The following is an 18,079-nucleotide window of genomic DNA, read 5'->3' on the forward strand; positions in this document are numbered from 1 at the left end:
AAACAGAGAAACATGGAAAACAGATAAATTGGCGGCGCATAAGTACTCGTCACCTCACATATACGCCGCTCACATGAAGGTCACTTAGCAAGTAATCTAAGGTTCCTAATTCCCTCAAGTCAGGGGTAGATACAACACATACCTTGCTCCGAAGGCCACTTAATTCTCAATCACAGTTTTTCCTTCGGAATTCAAATCCAAACCACTCGTATCTATTCAAAAATGAGTCAATAATATCAAATATTGCTAAAGGAATCAATTATATTGCATAAATTAAATTTCCCAAATTTTCCTCCAAAAAGTCAAAAAATCAACCCCGGGCCCGCTTGATCAAAACCCAAGGTTCGGACCAAAATCCTTTTACCCATTCACCCCCGAGCCCGAATATGTAATTAGTTTTGGAATCCGACCTCAAATTGAGGTCTAAATTCCCAAATTTCCGAAATTCCTAGTTTCTATCCTAACCCCTAATTCTACCATGAAAATTCTAGATTTTAGGTTAAATTCTTGTAAAAATGAAGTAAAAGATTGAAAGAAACGAGTTAAGGAACACTTACCTATGATTTGGGAAAGAAAATATCTTTGAAAATTCGCCCTAGGCCTCCTATCCTTTTGAAATGAGAAGAAAAAAATGGCTGGAGTCCGAATTAAATAAACTCACTGCCCAGTGACCTTCGCACCTACGGTGCTTTGGTCGCACCTGCGCCTCCGCACGTGAGGACAGGACGTGCGCTTCTGCGGAAAAGGACTGGGCCAACTGAGGCCGCACCTGCGGACATGATTCCGCTTTTGCAGTGCCGCTCCTACGGAGAGAAGTCCGCATCTGTGGAAAATGAAGTCTAAGCCTGGGTCACACCTGCGGGGCTATTACTCGCACCTGTGAGCTCGCACCTGCGACCAAAGACTCGCAGGTGCGGGTACACCAGATTTGGTGCACCAGCAGCCTTGTTGAGGGCTCCAAACCAAATATGCACGCAAGTCTAAAAAATCATACAGACTTGCTCGCACGATCAAATCGCCAAAATAACACCTAGAACTCCAAATTTAGCACCAAATCGAATGAAATTCTCAAGAACACTTTAAAATTACTATTTTCTCACACGAAGGTCCGAATCACGTCAAACCGACTCCGTTTCTCACCAAAATTCTCAGACAAGTCTTAAATATCATAATGAACTTGTACCGGGCTCTGGAACTAAAATACGGACCCAATACTAACAATGCCAAATATCAATCAATTCATAAAAATAATTAATTTTGAGATTTTTAATTTTCATCAAAAATTCATAACTTGAGCTAGGGACCTTCGTATTCGATTCCGGGCATACGCCCAGGTCCCATAATTCGATACGGACCCACCGGGAGTGTCAAAACACAGATCCGGACCCGTTTACTAAAAAGGTTGACCGAAGTCATCTAAAATCAACTTTTAAGGTAAAATTCTTATTTTAATTAGTTTTCAACATAAAAGCTTTCCGAAAACTGCCCGAACTACGCACGCAAATCGAGAAGGGTAAAAATGAGATTTTTAAGGCTTAAGAGCGCATATTTGAGTTCTAAAATATAAGATGATCTTTTGGGTCATCACACTCTGTTCCACCAGGTTTTGGGGAGAGTGGTGGTTATTTTGTTGTTGAGTTTATCATTATAGTTTTGGAGGTTTTTATTTGAAGTTTAGTAGTATTTCTGCTATTCTCTATGCATGCTAGCTTACCTAATCATAAATACTAGGAGTCATCACGACATCCTATTGAGAGAAATTGGGGTCGTGACATTAGGAAAGTCATGGCGCAGCTTAAGCTAACCGAGGACATGACCCTTGATAGCTAGGAAGGTGTGAAAGTCGAGGATTAGGGTAGTAGGGTAGTTAGTTTGTTGTTCTCCTTATCATATTCTGTTGGTATTAGCTAGATTTCTATGACTAACTGTCATTTCTTTCATTTTGGTAAATTGATTATATGATTGTTATTTATGTTGTTTTTACATGGTTTCTCACTGTTACACTTTTTTTTTCTTCATTAATGCGATTCTTATGCTTCTGTAAGCCGAAGATCTATTGGAAATAACCTCTCTATCTCCACAAGTTAAGGGTAAAGCCGAGATTATACTGAGTTTTTTGTTGTTGTTACTTCAGGGCATGATTCCAACCTTATTTCGGACTTGTTCAAGATACGCGGCGTATGACAAGAGTGGGTTGCTCTAAGGGTGAGCACCATCCACTTCCAACTAAGAGGTTGTGAGTTCGAGTCATCCCAGGAGCAAGGTAGGTAGTTCTTGGAGGGAGGGGGCTGAGGGTCTATTGGAAACAGGCTCTCTACCCCAGGGTAGGCGTAATGTCTGCGTACACACTACCCTCCCCAGACCCCACTAATGAGATTATACTGGGTTGTTGTTATTATTGTTGTTGTATTTTTTATTACGTCTCAATTCTGATAGCCTTGACTATTAAGAGTATAACTGCCCTTTATCTTTATCTTAAAACTCCGATAACTTTATTAACATTTCACAAGTTAGAACGCTTAGGGTGAATTTGAAAGAGGTACAATAATAAATGCTATTTTTTTCAAATATTTTGGAACAAATTCAACATGTCATAAATAATATGAACTGAAATTAGTGTACTTTTATATCATTTTTGTATATGATATTTAATTTTGCCTCGTTTTAGTGAAAATAATGTAAAGATATCAGCAAAAGGAAGAGATATACATGATCCCTTTCGGTTGTTTCCTCGCTATTAATTATATATGAGAACAACATTATGTACATAAAAATCTCATAACCATATAGTGTTTTTATATTTTTTTTCCGCTACACGATTTACGTACAAAGAAACCCACTATAAATCATATGGAAAAGGGCTAAAATTAATTACCCCTATCATAATTTCAAAATGACATCAAAATTTTCCGTTTATGTATTGCTAGTAAGTATGAAATCAACTACAAATGGTGTTAAATCTGAGTTGGGAGATCATTTATTATCCATACAAATAAGGAAAATATTTTCCCTTCTCTTGATAGGGAAAAATATTTTCCTCCAATTAGAAGAAAATGAGTTCATGAGGCAAGTATTTTTCAAAATATTTAAACCAACTAAACATGAAAAAATAGAAAAATATTTTCGAAAAACACAATAAAAAATACAACTATTAACCAATTTTGCCTTTAATAACAATACTTATGTCATCACACATTTGGGTGGTTTCTCTTAAACTAGAAAAACTGATCATACTATTTGTCATTTTTCCTATTATTTGCATGCATGCCAAACTCCTCGTACATTCATTCAATTAAAATATAAAAAACGGAGAGCAACCCTACATCCCCTGAGAGAAGGTTGGATATACCGTATGATTTACGAGTTTAGCTGAATCGAGTAGCTTTTGCTCTCACTCTATCCATCGTATCTGTTGTACACAAACACAAATCTAGAATCATAATTCATTATACTTTTAAAATTACAAGTTCGAATCTAATATTTATTGAAATTTAATTAGTTGTAAAGGGTAGATAGTCCACCGGTAAATGAATTCTCATGGATGACCTTTTACTCAGGGTAGGTATTTTTCTATCGCCTCTCAAGGAGCAATAAATAATTAAATTCTACTCTATTCATTTTAAGTTTTGTTCTTGGAAATAATTGGATAGCAATGATTTTAGGAAGATAATTTTTAATTATAACATACATAAACTAACTTTGTCACGATCCAAATTTTTCTCCGTAGAATGTCGTGATGACACCTAGTCTCTAAGACTAGGTAAGCCTTACACTTACTGAATTAATAGAAGAATTTAACCATCAAACGAAGAATATAGGATAAGTATCTTATACACAATTATAATTCCTAAAACTGGTAGTACAAGTCATAAGATCTACTGAGTTACTAGAAAACCTATAAATACAACTGTTCAGAATACAATTAAGCAGTGCAATGGAAATATCATAAGGTGACTCTGAGGCCTGCGAGCGCGACGACAGGTTTACCTTGAGTCTCCACAGCTTGACCAGCCAGCTAATAATCAACAAGATCCGTGGCACCTAGATCTGCTCAAAAATATACATAAGCATAGTATGAGTACATCACAAGTACCCAGTAAGTATCAAGACTAACCTCGAAGGAGTGGTGACGAGGGACAGTCAAGACACCTACCGGACTAAACAACATGAACAAGTGTATTGATGAACTAGTAGAGAAACAATATTAGTATAAAGCTAAGCAGAATAAGAACACAAAACAATACTTGTAATGATACCCTAATAACAACAATATTTAACAGGAAGCAGTCACGTACTGATACCGTAGAGAAATCTAGACGCAGTCTAAGTCCGGTGAGAACCAAATGAAGAAAAACCAGTAACAACTCAATAGTAACAACCGTTCTCATACCATATTTATTCAGACATTTTCACGAGGTACCGAACCTCATAATCACGACTCACGGGTCCCAAATCTTGAACCCAAATCACTTGGCACCTTCTGGCCACGTTTCAATCCATAAACGCATGAACGACTCACGTGCCAAGGGGACAACTCTCACATAGAGGCAAGTAGACAAGAGTACATGTAATGGTCAATAACGTCAGGATTCATCTCCTTAAACCGATGTGGGTGATTCATATACGTGTATGCTTATGCAAGTGTTCTACCATAACTCAAGTCAACAATTCAGAGCAAAGACAATGAATAGCACATAAAAAATGATCAAACCACAAAATATACCTTGTAAATCTGAAAGCAACGAAGTTTGAAGCAGCTACCACCACAACAAGGTTAGCTACTTAGAACTGAGAAAATAATGTAACACGGAGGAGAACAATTAATAGCATGCTAAGGAAAACAACAATCACAGACAAATGCACAGAAAAGGGGGAAATAACAACAATGTCCTCCCGAGGTACTGCCTCATAGTCTCAAATCGTAAAATCAATCACAACGGCACGATAGAAAACTCGTGCCACAACAACAACCCGTATGGCAGAAACCTTATTCAACAGTAACATCCGCACGGCAACTTCGTGCCACACTAACATCCAGAAACCACGTTCCACAATAACATCCGCACTCCATAAACCTCGTGCCACAATTACATCCGCGCGACATAAACCTTGTGCCACAATAACATCTAAACTGCAGAAACCTTGTGCCACAATAACATCCGCACGGCAGAAACCTCATGCCACAATAACATCCGCACGGAAAAACCTCGTGCCATAATAACATCTGCATGGAAGAAACCTCATGCCACAATAACATCTGAATGACAGAAACCTCGTGCCACAATAACATACGAGCACGTACTCGTCACCTCGCGTACACGGAATTCACATGACACAATTTGCACCAAAGACTCAAATCCTAAGGGGTAGTTCCCCCACACAAAGATAGGCAAGATATTTACCTCAAAGAAGATAGACCGTTACTCTAACATGAAATTATCAAGTGAAATGACCTTCGGACAACTCAAATCTAGCCAAAATAACTTCAAATCATAAGAAATAAATACGGATAATAAAGTTTCAATCTTCCAATTTTCCACAAACCCTCAATTAGAACCCGGTTTAGGGGCGATTTCAAAGTAGTTTTACACGATTTCAAACTGGGTAAGTGTTCTTTATCATATAGTGGTTATATTTCATAAATCCATGTCTATATTCATCATTTATTTCAGATTTATATGGAAGAAATCGAATTTTTTGTAAAACTTTCCAAAAACGTAAATTTTAGATTTGAAGGTCCACTTGACATCGGAATTTGATAATTTTTGTATGATTGGAACCATTTCGAAATGGGTGTTCGGATTTCGTAAGTTTTTCAAAGATTTGACACGTGGGCCCCACGATCGATTTTTCAAATAAATTTAGGATTTTAATCCGAAAAATTAGTAAATTCATATGGAATTAATTCCTACGATTCGTATTGAATATATTAAATTGTTTATGATAGATTTGCGGATTTCGGACACTAATTCGCGAGGCAAGGATGTATTGAAAACTTGAAAGTTGGTTGCGAAGCAAGGTAAGTGTCGTGGTTAACCTTGACTTGAGGGAATAGAACCCCTGAATTATTTGCTATGTGAATTTCTTGTGCAACGATATATAGGTAAGGTGACGAGTGCCTATACTTTGTCAATTTAATTGGTTGCTTAATTATTTAGACATCTTAAATTGTGTTAAGATAAGAGTGGGCTGCTCTAGTGGTAAGCACCCTCCACTTCCACCCAAGAGGTTGTGAGTTCGAGTCATCCCAAGAGCAAGGTGGGTAGTTCTTGGAGGGAGAGAGGGAGCCGAGGGTCTATCGGAAATGGTAGGGGTAAGGTCTGCGTACACACTACCCTTCCCAGACCCCACTAGTTGGATTATATTGGATTGTTGTTATTGTTGTTGTTGTAAATTGTGTTAAGACACGAATTAATTCTTGAATTCCTGCAATAATTGTTACATGCTTATTTGATTTATATTTCTTAATTTCTACTTGACATTTAGCATATTAAATATTAAACTGCCTATTTTCTCCCTGATTTTCACAATAAATTGCTACATGTCAATGTTTATTTCATAAATAAATCATAATTATTGTATGCTTGTTGTCTTATAATTTCATATTAATTGTTGTATTTATTGGGGCAATTTCTTTTATAAGAATTGGTAAATGAATATATTGGAGGAGCGGATTGCACGCCACAACGGAAATGAAAAATGAATATATTGGAGGAGCGGGTTGCACGCCGCAACAGAATTGAAATGAATATATTGTAGGAGCGGGTTGTGCGCTGCAACAGAATTGAATATGAATATATCGTGGGATTGGGTTGCACGCCGCAACAGACTTATTTAAAAGTCTACATTGGGGGATTGGATTGCACGCCACAACAGACTTGTTAAAAGTCTATATTGGGGGATCGGATTGTACGTCGCAACAAAATTGATTGAAATGATTATATTAGAGGAGCGGGTTGCATGCCAAAATAGAATAGAATATGAATATATTTTGGGATCGGGTTGCACGCCGCAACAGAAATTGATGGAAATAATAATTGGTTATGACTGTTGAATTGGCTTCAACTGTTAAAATGAGTTATCTGATTTATTTTTATTATTGTTGTTATTACTATTATTGTGTACAGGTTAATATAAGAGACATGCCTTAGCCTCGTTACTACTTCGTCGCGGTTAGGCTCGACACTTACCAGTACATGGGGTCGGTTGTACTGATACTACACTATGCACTTCTTGTCCAGATTTCGGAGTTGGTCACAGCGGCGTACCATAGACTTGCACGTATTTCAGCTACTCAAAGGAGACTTGAGATATAACTGCACAACGCCCGCAGTTATGAAGTCCCCATCTACCTTATTTTAGCTGTATGTTTGCTTTCAAACAACTTTATTTTATTGAAACCTTTATTTGTATTATTCCAGAAGCTCGTGCACTTGTGATACCAATTTTGGGATGGTATTTAGACATCGCTATTTTTATGGATTATTCACTACATTTTAGACTTTACTTCCGCATTTGTTTCTTTTTTATTAATTAATTTAAAATTGTTTTAAAATGGAAAATATTATTCGAACGTTGGCTTGCCTAGCAAGCGAAATGTTAGGATCCATCACGGTCACGAAGGTGGGAATTTTGGACAGTTGGTATCATGGAACTAGGTTACATAGGTCTCACGAGTCACGAGCAAGCTTAGTAGAGTCTGAAGAATCGGTACGGAGACGTATGTACTTATCATTCAGAGGCTATGAAGTTTAGGAACAATATCACTTCTTTCTTACTTTGTCGTGTGATTTTATTCTATCATCGATGATTGAATCATTCTATTCTTATTCTCTCAAAGATGGTGAAAACACGTAATACATCTACCGATGGACAGGGCAGAGCCCACGGTGGCAACTATGGCCAAGGGTAGAGGTCGAGGCAGAGGTCGTACTAGAGGCCGAGGTAGAGACAGAGGAAGAGCTCAGTCTAGAGCTCGAGCAACAACACCTATTGTAGAACCTCAGGTGGACCTTCAGGAGGAGGTTCCAGTTCTGACTATACCGGTTGGACCAGTTCAGGTTCCGGAAGGGTTCATAGCTACTCCAGTACTTCAGGACGATCTAGTCTGTTTGGTGTGTCTCGTGGATGGCGTGGCCCAAAATGGTACATTTCCTGTGGCATCAGCCGTCTCACAAGCTGGGGGAGGAGCACGAACTCCCACTACTCCCACTCCGGAATAGATGGCTCCCTAGAATCAGGCTCCAGCAGCCCCGCCAGTTGGGGTAGTTCAACTAGTTATTGTGGCACAGACCGGTGATAGGCCCGCCATGTTTATTGAGGCCTTATTGAGACTGGATAAATTTACTAATCTCTTTCTAGTTCACTTCAGTGGTACACCTTCTGAGGACCCCCAGGATTATCTTGACCGTTGCCATGAGGGGTTGCGGAACATGGGTATAATTGAGGCCAATGGGGTCGAATTTGTTGTATTTCAGATGACGGGTTCCGCCAATAGGTGGTGGAGAGATTATACATTGACCAGACTAGTTGGATCGCTTGCACTTACTTAGGAGCAGTTCTCAAAGCTATTTCTGGAGAAGTTCCTTCCTATCACACGAAGAGAGGATTACCGCAAGCAATTTGAGCGTCTACAGCAGGGCAGTATGACTGTTACTTAGTATGAGTCCCGCTTTGTGGATTTAGCCCGTCATGCTCTCTTTTTACTACCTATCGAGAGAGAGAGAATGAGGAGGTTTATTGAGGGACTCACTCATCTTATCAGGCTTCAGATGACCAAGGAGACCAGAAGTGAGATTTCCTTTCAGGCGACTGCTAATGTCGCGAGGAGGATCGAGATGGTTCGTTCATAGGAGAGAGGGCAGAGGTATGATAAGAGGCCTCGCCAGTTCAGTGGTTTCAATGGCGCCTCGTCTGGAGGCTAGGGTAATTTTAGTAGGGGTCATCCTCCCATACCTTTTAATTCAGCACTACAGGCATCTGCCGGTACTTCAGATAGTCACGGTCCTATTATGTCTTACTCTGGGCAGCCAGCATTTAGTGCACATTCAGCTCCTATCAGTACACCATCACTCCAGAGTCACTACAGTGGTTATCCGGCCCGTTCGGCTCAGCTTCAGCTTCAGCCGCCACGATATCAGGATGGGTGGGAACATTGGTCACATCAGTGGGAACATTGGTCACATCAGGCCATTAGAGATGGAGGTTAGACCATTAGAGGTGGAGGCCACCCAGTTAGAGGTCATCCTAAAGACGCAATTCAGAGTGGCGGGGACCAGCCCCGATTTTATACTTTTCCAGTTAGGCCTGAGGCCGAGTCATCTGATGCTGTGACCACATGTATTATTCTATTTTGCAATAGAGATGCTTTAGTTCTATTTGATCCAGGATCTATTTATTCTTTTGTATCCTCCTATTTTGCTTCATATTTGGTTATGCCTTGTGATTCTCTGAGTGCTTCTGTGTGTGTATCTACACCAGTGGGAGACTCTATTATAGTATATCATGTCTATTGTTTGTGTGTGATTACTATTGGTAGTCTTGAGACTAGTGTGGATCTTCTACTTCTTGATATTGTAGATTTTGATGTCATCTAAGTATGGATTAGATGTCACCTTATCATGCTATATTGGATTGTTATGCCAAGACAGTGACCCGAGCCATGCCGGGGTTACCTCGGTTAGAGTATAAAGGAACTGCTGATCATTCTACCAGCAGGGTTATTTCTTTTATGAAAGCTTGGTGTATGGTCGAGAAAGGGTGACTAGCCTATTTGGCTTATATTCGCAATCCGAGTGCGGATGTTCCTTCTATGGACTCAGTACCAGTTGTTCGTGCATTTCTAGAAGTATTCCTGTAGATTTGCCGGGGATACCACCCGACAGAGATATTGACTTCTATATTGATTTGGCTCCGGGCATTCAGCCCATTTCTATTCCACCATACCGTATGGCCCCGCCGAAGTTGAAAGAATTAAAGGAGCATTTACAAGGCTTGCTTGATCAGGGATTCATGAGACCTAGTGTATTGCCCTTGGGTGCACCAGTATTATTTGTAAAGAATAAAGATGGTTCAATACGAATGTGTATAGATTATCAGCAGTTGAACAAGGCTACTGTCAAGAACAAGTATCCACTACCAAGAACGGATGACTTATTCGACCAGCTTCAGGGTGCCAAGGTATTTTTGACAATTGATTTGAGATCTGGTTACCATCAGTTGAAGATTAAGGCATCTGATGTCCCTAAGACAGCATTTCAGACTCGATTTGTGCATTAGGAATTCCTAGTGATGTCATTTGGGTTGATAAATGCCCCAGCAACATTTATGGATTTGATGAATCGGGTGTTCAAGACCTATTTGTATTCTTTTGTGGTTGTATTCATTGATGATATCTTGATTTACTCCAGCAGTCCAGAGGAGCATGAGCAGCATCTTCGGAGTGTGCTTCAGACTTTAAAGAATAATCAGTTATATGCCAAATTTTCAAAATGTGAATTTTGGTTAGACTCAGTTGCTTTTTTGGGGCATGTTGTATCGGCAGAAGGCATAAAGGCAGATCCTAAGAAGATTGAGGTTGTTCAGAATTGGCCTAGACCTACTCCAATTACAAAGATTCGGAGTTTCTTAGGTTCGGCAGGTTATTATCGTCAGTTCATGGAAAGGTTTTAATCTATAGCAAGCCCATTGACCAGACTGACCCAGAAAGGTGTTCCATTCGGATGGTTAGACGAGTGTGAGTTGAGCTTTCATAAGCTCAAGACTGCTTTGACTACGGCACCAGTGTTGGTATTACTCACAGGTTCAGGATTTTATACGGTGTATTGTGATGCATCTCGCGTTGGGCTTGGTTCAATATTGATGAAAAATGGCAGGGTAATTGTATATGCGTCGCGACAATTGAAAGTTCATGAGAAAAATTATCTTCTTCATGACTTAGAATTGGCAGCCATTGTTCATGCGCTGAAGATTTGGAGGCATTACCTTTACGGTGTCTCGTGTGAGGTATTTACTGATCATCGTAGCCTTCAGTATCTGTTCAAACAAAAAGATCTCAATTTGAGGCAGAGAAAATGGTTGGATTTGTTGAAAGATTATGATATAAACATTTTGTATCACCCCGGAAAAGCTACTGTGGTGGCTGATGCTTTGAGTAGAAAGGCTATGAGTATAGGCAGTCTTGCGTATATTCCGGATGGTGAGAGGCTGTTAGCTGCAGATGTTCAGAAATTGGCTAATCAGTTCATGAGGTTAGATGTTTCAGAACCCAGTCGGATTCTAGCTTGCACAGTTGCTCGGTCTTCCTTATATGAGCGCATTCGAGAGTGACAATATGATGATCCTCATTTACATATCCTTAAGGACACGGTGCGGCATGACGATGCCAAACAGGTTACCGTGGGGGAAGATGGAGTTCTGTGAATGCAGGGTCGTATTTGTGTGCCTAATGTTGACGGGCTTCGTGAATTAATTATTGAAAAGGCACATAGTTCCAGGTATTATATTCATCTAGGTGCCGCCAAAATGTATCAAGATTTACGGCAACATTACTGGTTGAGGAGAATGAAGAAGGATATAGTTGCATATGTAGCTCGGTGTCTAAATTGTCACTATGGATTTTGTTGTTGGACTCCCATGGACTCAGAGAAAATTTAACGCAGTTTGGGTCATCGTGGACAGATTGACCAAGTCAGCACATTTCATTCCAGTGGCAGTTACCTATTCTTCAGAGCGGTTAGATGAAATTTACATTCGTGAGATTGTCCGCCTACACGGTGTGCCCGTGTCTATTATTTCAGATCGAGGTACACAATTTACCTCGCATTTATGGAGGGCTGTACAACATGAGTTAGGCACGCGGGTTGAGTTGAGTACAACATTTCATCCACAGACAGACGGACAGTCAGAGCATACTATTCAGATATTGGAAGATATGCTTCGCACTTGTGTTATAGACTTTGGAGGTTCTTGGGATCAGTTCTTGCTATTTACGGAGTTTGCTTATAATAATAGCTACCAGTCGAGTATTCAGATGGCTCCATATGAGGCATTGTATGTAAGGCGATGCCGTTCACCAGTTGGCTGGTTTGAACCGGGAGAGGCTCGGTTGTTGAGTACCGATTTGGTACAGGATGCCTTGGATAAGGTCAAGGTTATTCAAGATCAATTTTGCACAACTCAATCTAGGCAAACGAGTTATGCCGTAAAGTTTGTGATATTGCATTCATGGTTGGAGAAAGAATATTGCTCCGGGTTTCACCTATGAAAGGTGTAATGAGGTTCAAAAAGAAGGGTAAGTTGAGCCCTATGTATATTGGACCCTTTAAAATTCTTGAAAGGGTGGGTGAAGTAGCCTACAAGGTTGCATTACCACCTAGTTTATCAGCGGTTCATCCGGTGTTCCATGTGTCTATGCTCCGGAAATATTTTGGTGATCTGTCCCATGTGTTAGATTTCAGCTTAGTCCAATTGGACAAAGATTTGACTTATGAGAAGGAGTCGGTAGCTATTCTAGCTCGAAAGGTTCGACAGTTGAGGTCTCAGAGTTATCCTTCAGTTCGGGTATAATAGAGAGGTCAGCCGGTAGAGGCATCTACCTGGGAGTCCGAGTTGGACATGCGGAGTAAATATCCAGACCTTTTCACCAGCTCAGGTACCTTTTCTAATTCCGTTCGAGGACGAACATTTGTTTTAGAGGTAGAGAATGTGATGACCCAAAAGGTCATCTTTAAATTTGATAATTAATTATGTGTTTTAAGACCTCGAAAAGCACTATTCATCATTCCTTGACTTGCGAGCACAGTCCGTATAATTTTTCGGAAAGTTTTTATGTGAAAAATAAATTCAAATATCAAATAGAGCTTTAAAACTCAATAAAGTTGACTTTGGTCAACATTATTAGCAAACGGACCCGGATCAGTATTTTGACAGTTTCGGTAGGTTCGTATTATGATTTGGGACTTGGGCGTTTGCTCGGAATCGAATTCCGAGGTCCCTAGCCCAGGATATAAAATTTTGATGAAAAATTAAAAGTTTCAAAGTTTAAGATATTTTAAGAATTTACTGATATTGGATTTATTGACACCGGGTCCGTATTTTGGTTTCGGAGCCCGGTATAGGTCCACTATAATATTTATGACTTATCTGTTGAATTTGTGAGAAACGGAGTTGAATTGATGTGATTCGCACGTTCGGTTGTGAAAAAAGAAGTTTTAAAGTTTTCTTGAAAATTTCCTTTGATTTGGTGTCCGATTCGTAGTTCTAGGTGTTATTTTGGCGATTTGATCGCGCGAGCAAGTTCGTATGATGTTTTAGGACTTGTGTGCATATTTGGTTTGAAGCCTCGAGGGCTCGGGTGAGTTTCGGATAGGCTACGGGATGTTTTGGACTTAGGAAAAAATCTGGTTTCTGCAGTTTCAGTGCCTTCTGGTTTCCTTCTTCGCATTCGCGAAGGCACTCTCGTGAACACGTAGTAGAAACTAGGCTGGCTGAATTTTTCGTCTTCGAGAACGCGAAGGCTGGGTCGCGAACGCGGAGCGATGGGGACTTTACCCTTCGCGAACGCGACCAGCTCAACGCGAACGTGTAGGCTTGTGACTTGAGGAAAGGGGAACAGAGTTATACTCTTCGCGAACGCGGCATAGGGCTCGCGAACGCGTAGGCTGGGGTGAAAGTCTTCGCGAACGCGAAGTGTATCTCGCAAACGCAAGGCCAATCGGGATGCTGCGCATCGCGAACGCGATAGGTGCTTCGCGAACGCGAAGAATGTCCGACGCCTGTGACTTAAAACAGAACCAAAAACGGGATCTTTCCCATTTTTCACAAACCCTCAATTAGAACCCGGTTTAGGGGCGATTTCAAAGGAGTTTTTCGCGATTTCGAATTGGGTAAGTGTTCTTTATCATATAGTGGTTATATTTCATAAATCCATGTCTATATTCATCATTTATTTCGGATTTAGATGAAAGAAATTGGAATTTTTGTAAAACTTTCCAAAAACGAATATTTTAGATTTGAAGATCCATTTAACATCGGAATTTGATAATTTTTGTATGATTGGACTCGTCTCGGAATGGGTGTTCTGATTTAATAAGTTTTTCCAAGATTTGAGACGTGGTCCCCATGGTCGATATTTAAAATAAATTTTGGATTTTAATCCAGAAAATTAATAAATTCATATGGAATTAATTCCTACGATTTGTATTGAATATATTAAATTGTGTTTGACTAGATTTAAGGATTTCGGACACTAATTCACGAGGCAAGGGTGTATTGAAAACTTGAAATTTGGTTGCGAAGCGAGGTAAGTGTCGTGGTCAACCTTGACTTGAGGGAATAGAACCCCTGAATTATGTGCTATGTGAATTTATGTGCAACGATGTATAGGCAAGGTGACGAGTGCATATACTTTGTCAATTTAATTGGTTGCTTAATTATTTAAATATCTTAAATTATTTTTAAGACACAAATTAATTGTTATAATAATTGTTTCTCTCCTATTATTTGTCAAATATTAATTCTTGAATACCTGCAATAATTGTTGCATGCTTATTTGATTTATGTGTCTTAATTGCTACTTGACATTTAGCATATTAAATATTAAACTGCCTATTTTCTCCATAATTTTCATAATAAATTGTTACTTGTCATTGTTTGTTTCATAAATAAATCATAATTATTGTATAGTTGTTGTCTTATAATTTCATATTAATTGTTGTTTTTATTGGGGCAATTTCTTTTATAAAATTTGGTAAATGAGTATATTGGAGGAGCGGGTTGCACGCCGCAACGGAAATGAAAATGAATATATTTGAGGAGCGGGTTGCACGCCGCAACGGAAATAAAAATGAATATATTTGAGGAGCGGGTTGTACGCCGCAACAGAATTGAATATGAATATATTGTGGGAGCGGGTTGCACGCCGCAACAGAATTGAATATGAATATATTGTGGGATCGGGTTGCACGCCGCAACAGACTTATTTATAAGTATATATTGTGGGATCGGGTTGCACGCAACAAAGACTTATTTAAAAGTCTATATAGGGGGTTGGATTGCACGCCGCAACAGACTTGTTGAAAGTCTAAAATCCTTTCTTATAATCTCTAATTATATTAATCCTTTTTTCTAATCTCTAATTTGTTATCCATTATCTCTTGTTTAAGCAAAGCTGCAGCCAAATGTTTCGTTTCCTCAGCCAAAGCGGCATATTGTTTAGAGCATTTTTCACATTTCCACTTCTTCTCTCCATGTTTTCTACAGTAGTGTGGTGGACACAGCTCTTTTCAGGCCAAACGTAAACTCTCTTTCTCAATTCTTTTGAAGTCCTTTCCTTTTGCTCTAAGTTTACCCATTACTTTACGATTTAAAAGAATTCTGAGGTTGGAGCTATGTTAAGTTGATAGAAAAATAATTTTTGTTTTCCTAACAACAAGGTAATATAAAGCCAAATATTTAATCAGGAGCAAACTTGTTCAATTTCGTATAATATAAACACAAATTTGAAATTTACCTAAGCTCTATGCTCTCGTGACTCATGAAAGAAGAGGTTTAATATCAGCCATGTATGGTCCAAATGCTCCTAAAATGTACAAACCTAATCTGCTGCTTCCAATAATGGATTGTCAATAGAAACGTTTTTACAATGCTAGTGACGTTTGCCTTTAAAAACAACACTTATGTTATCACTCAATTGTGACAAAATTTTGTAGTAACTCTGCATGTACGACCTGGCATATGTCACATGAAGCATAATTTAACTTTTCCATCTTTATGTTTCGATAAATTTTATTAGAGCATTTATCGAATGTGTAATTAGTTCTCTCTTTTGTTTTTGATATATGACATTAGATGGGTCCCATCTTTTAATTCGATTTCTTATGTTAGAGAGGTTCAAGTAGAAGCACTTAATTGTTTGCTATTACAGTTATCCAAAGATGTGCAAAATAGTTGACAGCAAACTATGCTAATACCTTTGATATATAGAATTTTGATAACACGACCATTATAGAGAATTAATCTTAAAGCATGAGAGGTAGTATATTTCAGAATAAATCTTGGATCTGAAATCAAAGAAAGATAATAAATATCTCTTATTGTGTGACTTGGAAGAAAGGTTTATCTGTAGAGAAAAAAAATAACAATTTATTCCTATTATTATTTCTATAGAAATAACCATGCCAATGATACCCTTCGCAAACGCAACCCAATCCTCGCATTCGCGAAGCACAAATCTGCCATCACCCGAAATCCTTTCTCACCAAACCGATAGGAGTCACGCGATCGCGAAATCCATCTGCCTCAACTTCATCGCGATTGCGACCAGCTTTTTCGCGAACACGAAGGCTAAGGACCCAGCCCCTTCTGTGAATGCGACTCCCCCTTCACGAACGCGAAGGACAAACTCCAGGCCACACTGCCTTCTTCGCGAACGCGAGCCAAGCTCCTTGATCGCGAAGCACACCAGACACCATCAATATCAGTCATCTCAAACATGCTTCGGGTGGTCTGAAACTCACCCGGGACCCCGTTTAATCGTACCAACAAATTCATAAACACTAGTTGGACTTATCCAAGGCATCCAAATACAAACGAAATCACCACGTCTATGAATCAAGGACCAAATCAACAACGGGGCTACTAATTTCTTATAGATATACACCTACTATATATCTCAAAGTTTATCTTCTGGTTATATATTTGGGAATGTGGTTATATATATATATATATTTGGGGATGTGCTTATAAGATATATGCCATCACCCGAAATTGTTGTTATATACATTCATATATATACACACACATACATACATATATATATATATATATATGCTTAGCCACTTCTTCTTTCACGTATTGCGAGAACAGTGGAGCCACCATTTTTTATCTGTTATGTTCTCGTAAAGCATCAAATATGTCTATGTATTACACGAAATTGAACAACTTTAACTTCTAATAAATTTTTGTGTGACTTGTGAAGAACCAAGTAGATTAAGTGATTCAGTGTCATGGTAAAGAGATGAATATCCAGGATTTTAAGAAGGTGGATGCACCGTGCACTATTATCAAGAGATGAATTCAATATTTACATTGAACGGATTTAATATTTACGTTCTTACGAAGAATACATTACACTGCAGTTTCAAAGATTGGAAAAAACAACAAGACAAATATGTTATTAAAATCTTGATTTCTTGTAATAGGTGCACTAATTAATCATTTCATCATTTAACCATATATATATATATATATATGTTTAAGCATCTTAAAATAAATATTACATTACTATACATTATTCGGAGAGGGGAGGCATAAGTTCACGGGAACCCAGAAACCCTCTAAATTGTCACGACCCGTAATTCCCACCTACGGAACCGTGATAGCGCCTAACATTTTACTTGCTAGGCAAGCCAACATTAGAATATAATTTGTCATTTTAACACAATTTTAAATTAATTAATAATAAAGAAACAAAAGTGTAAATAAAGTCTAAAATAAAGTGAATATTCCATAATAATCACGACGTCTAAATACCATCCCAGAACTGGAGTCACAAGTGCACGAGCTTCTAAAATAATACAAATAAGGGTCTGAATAAAATAAAGTTGTCTGAAAGAAAACACACAGCTAAAATAAAGTAGACGGGGACTTCAGAACTACGGACGTTGTGCAGTTATACCTCAAGTCTCCTCTAGGTAGCTCAAATCCAAGCAAGTCTATGGTACGCCGCTGGAACCAACTTTGAAATTTGCACAAGCAGTGCAGAGTGTAGTATGAATACAACCGACCCCATGTACTCTGTACGTATCGAGCCTAACCTCGACGAACAAGTGACGAGGCTAAGGCAGGTTACTTACATTAACTTGTACGTAACAATAGTAATAACAGCAATAATAGAAATAAAACATATAACTCATTTGAACATTTGAAACCAACTCGGCAGTCATAACCAACTACTATTTCAATCAATTTTCGTTCTGGCATGCAACCCGCTCCAATAATATAATTCTTAAATAACTTTTCATTGCGGCGTGCAACCCGCTCCAATAATATAAACTTAAAATATAATCCGTTGCGGCGC

This window comes from Nicotiana tomentosiformis, chromosome 11, assembly GCF_000390325.3.
Source record: "Nicotiana tomentosiformis chromosome 11, ASM39032v3, whole genome shotgun sequence".
NCBI classification, from domain to species: domain Eukaryota; kingdom Viridiplantae; phylum Streptophyta; class Magnoliopsida; order Solanales; family Solanaceae; genus Nicotiana; species Nicotiana tomentosiformis.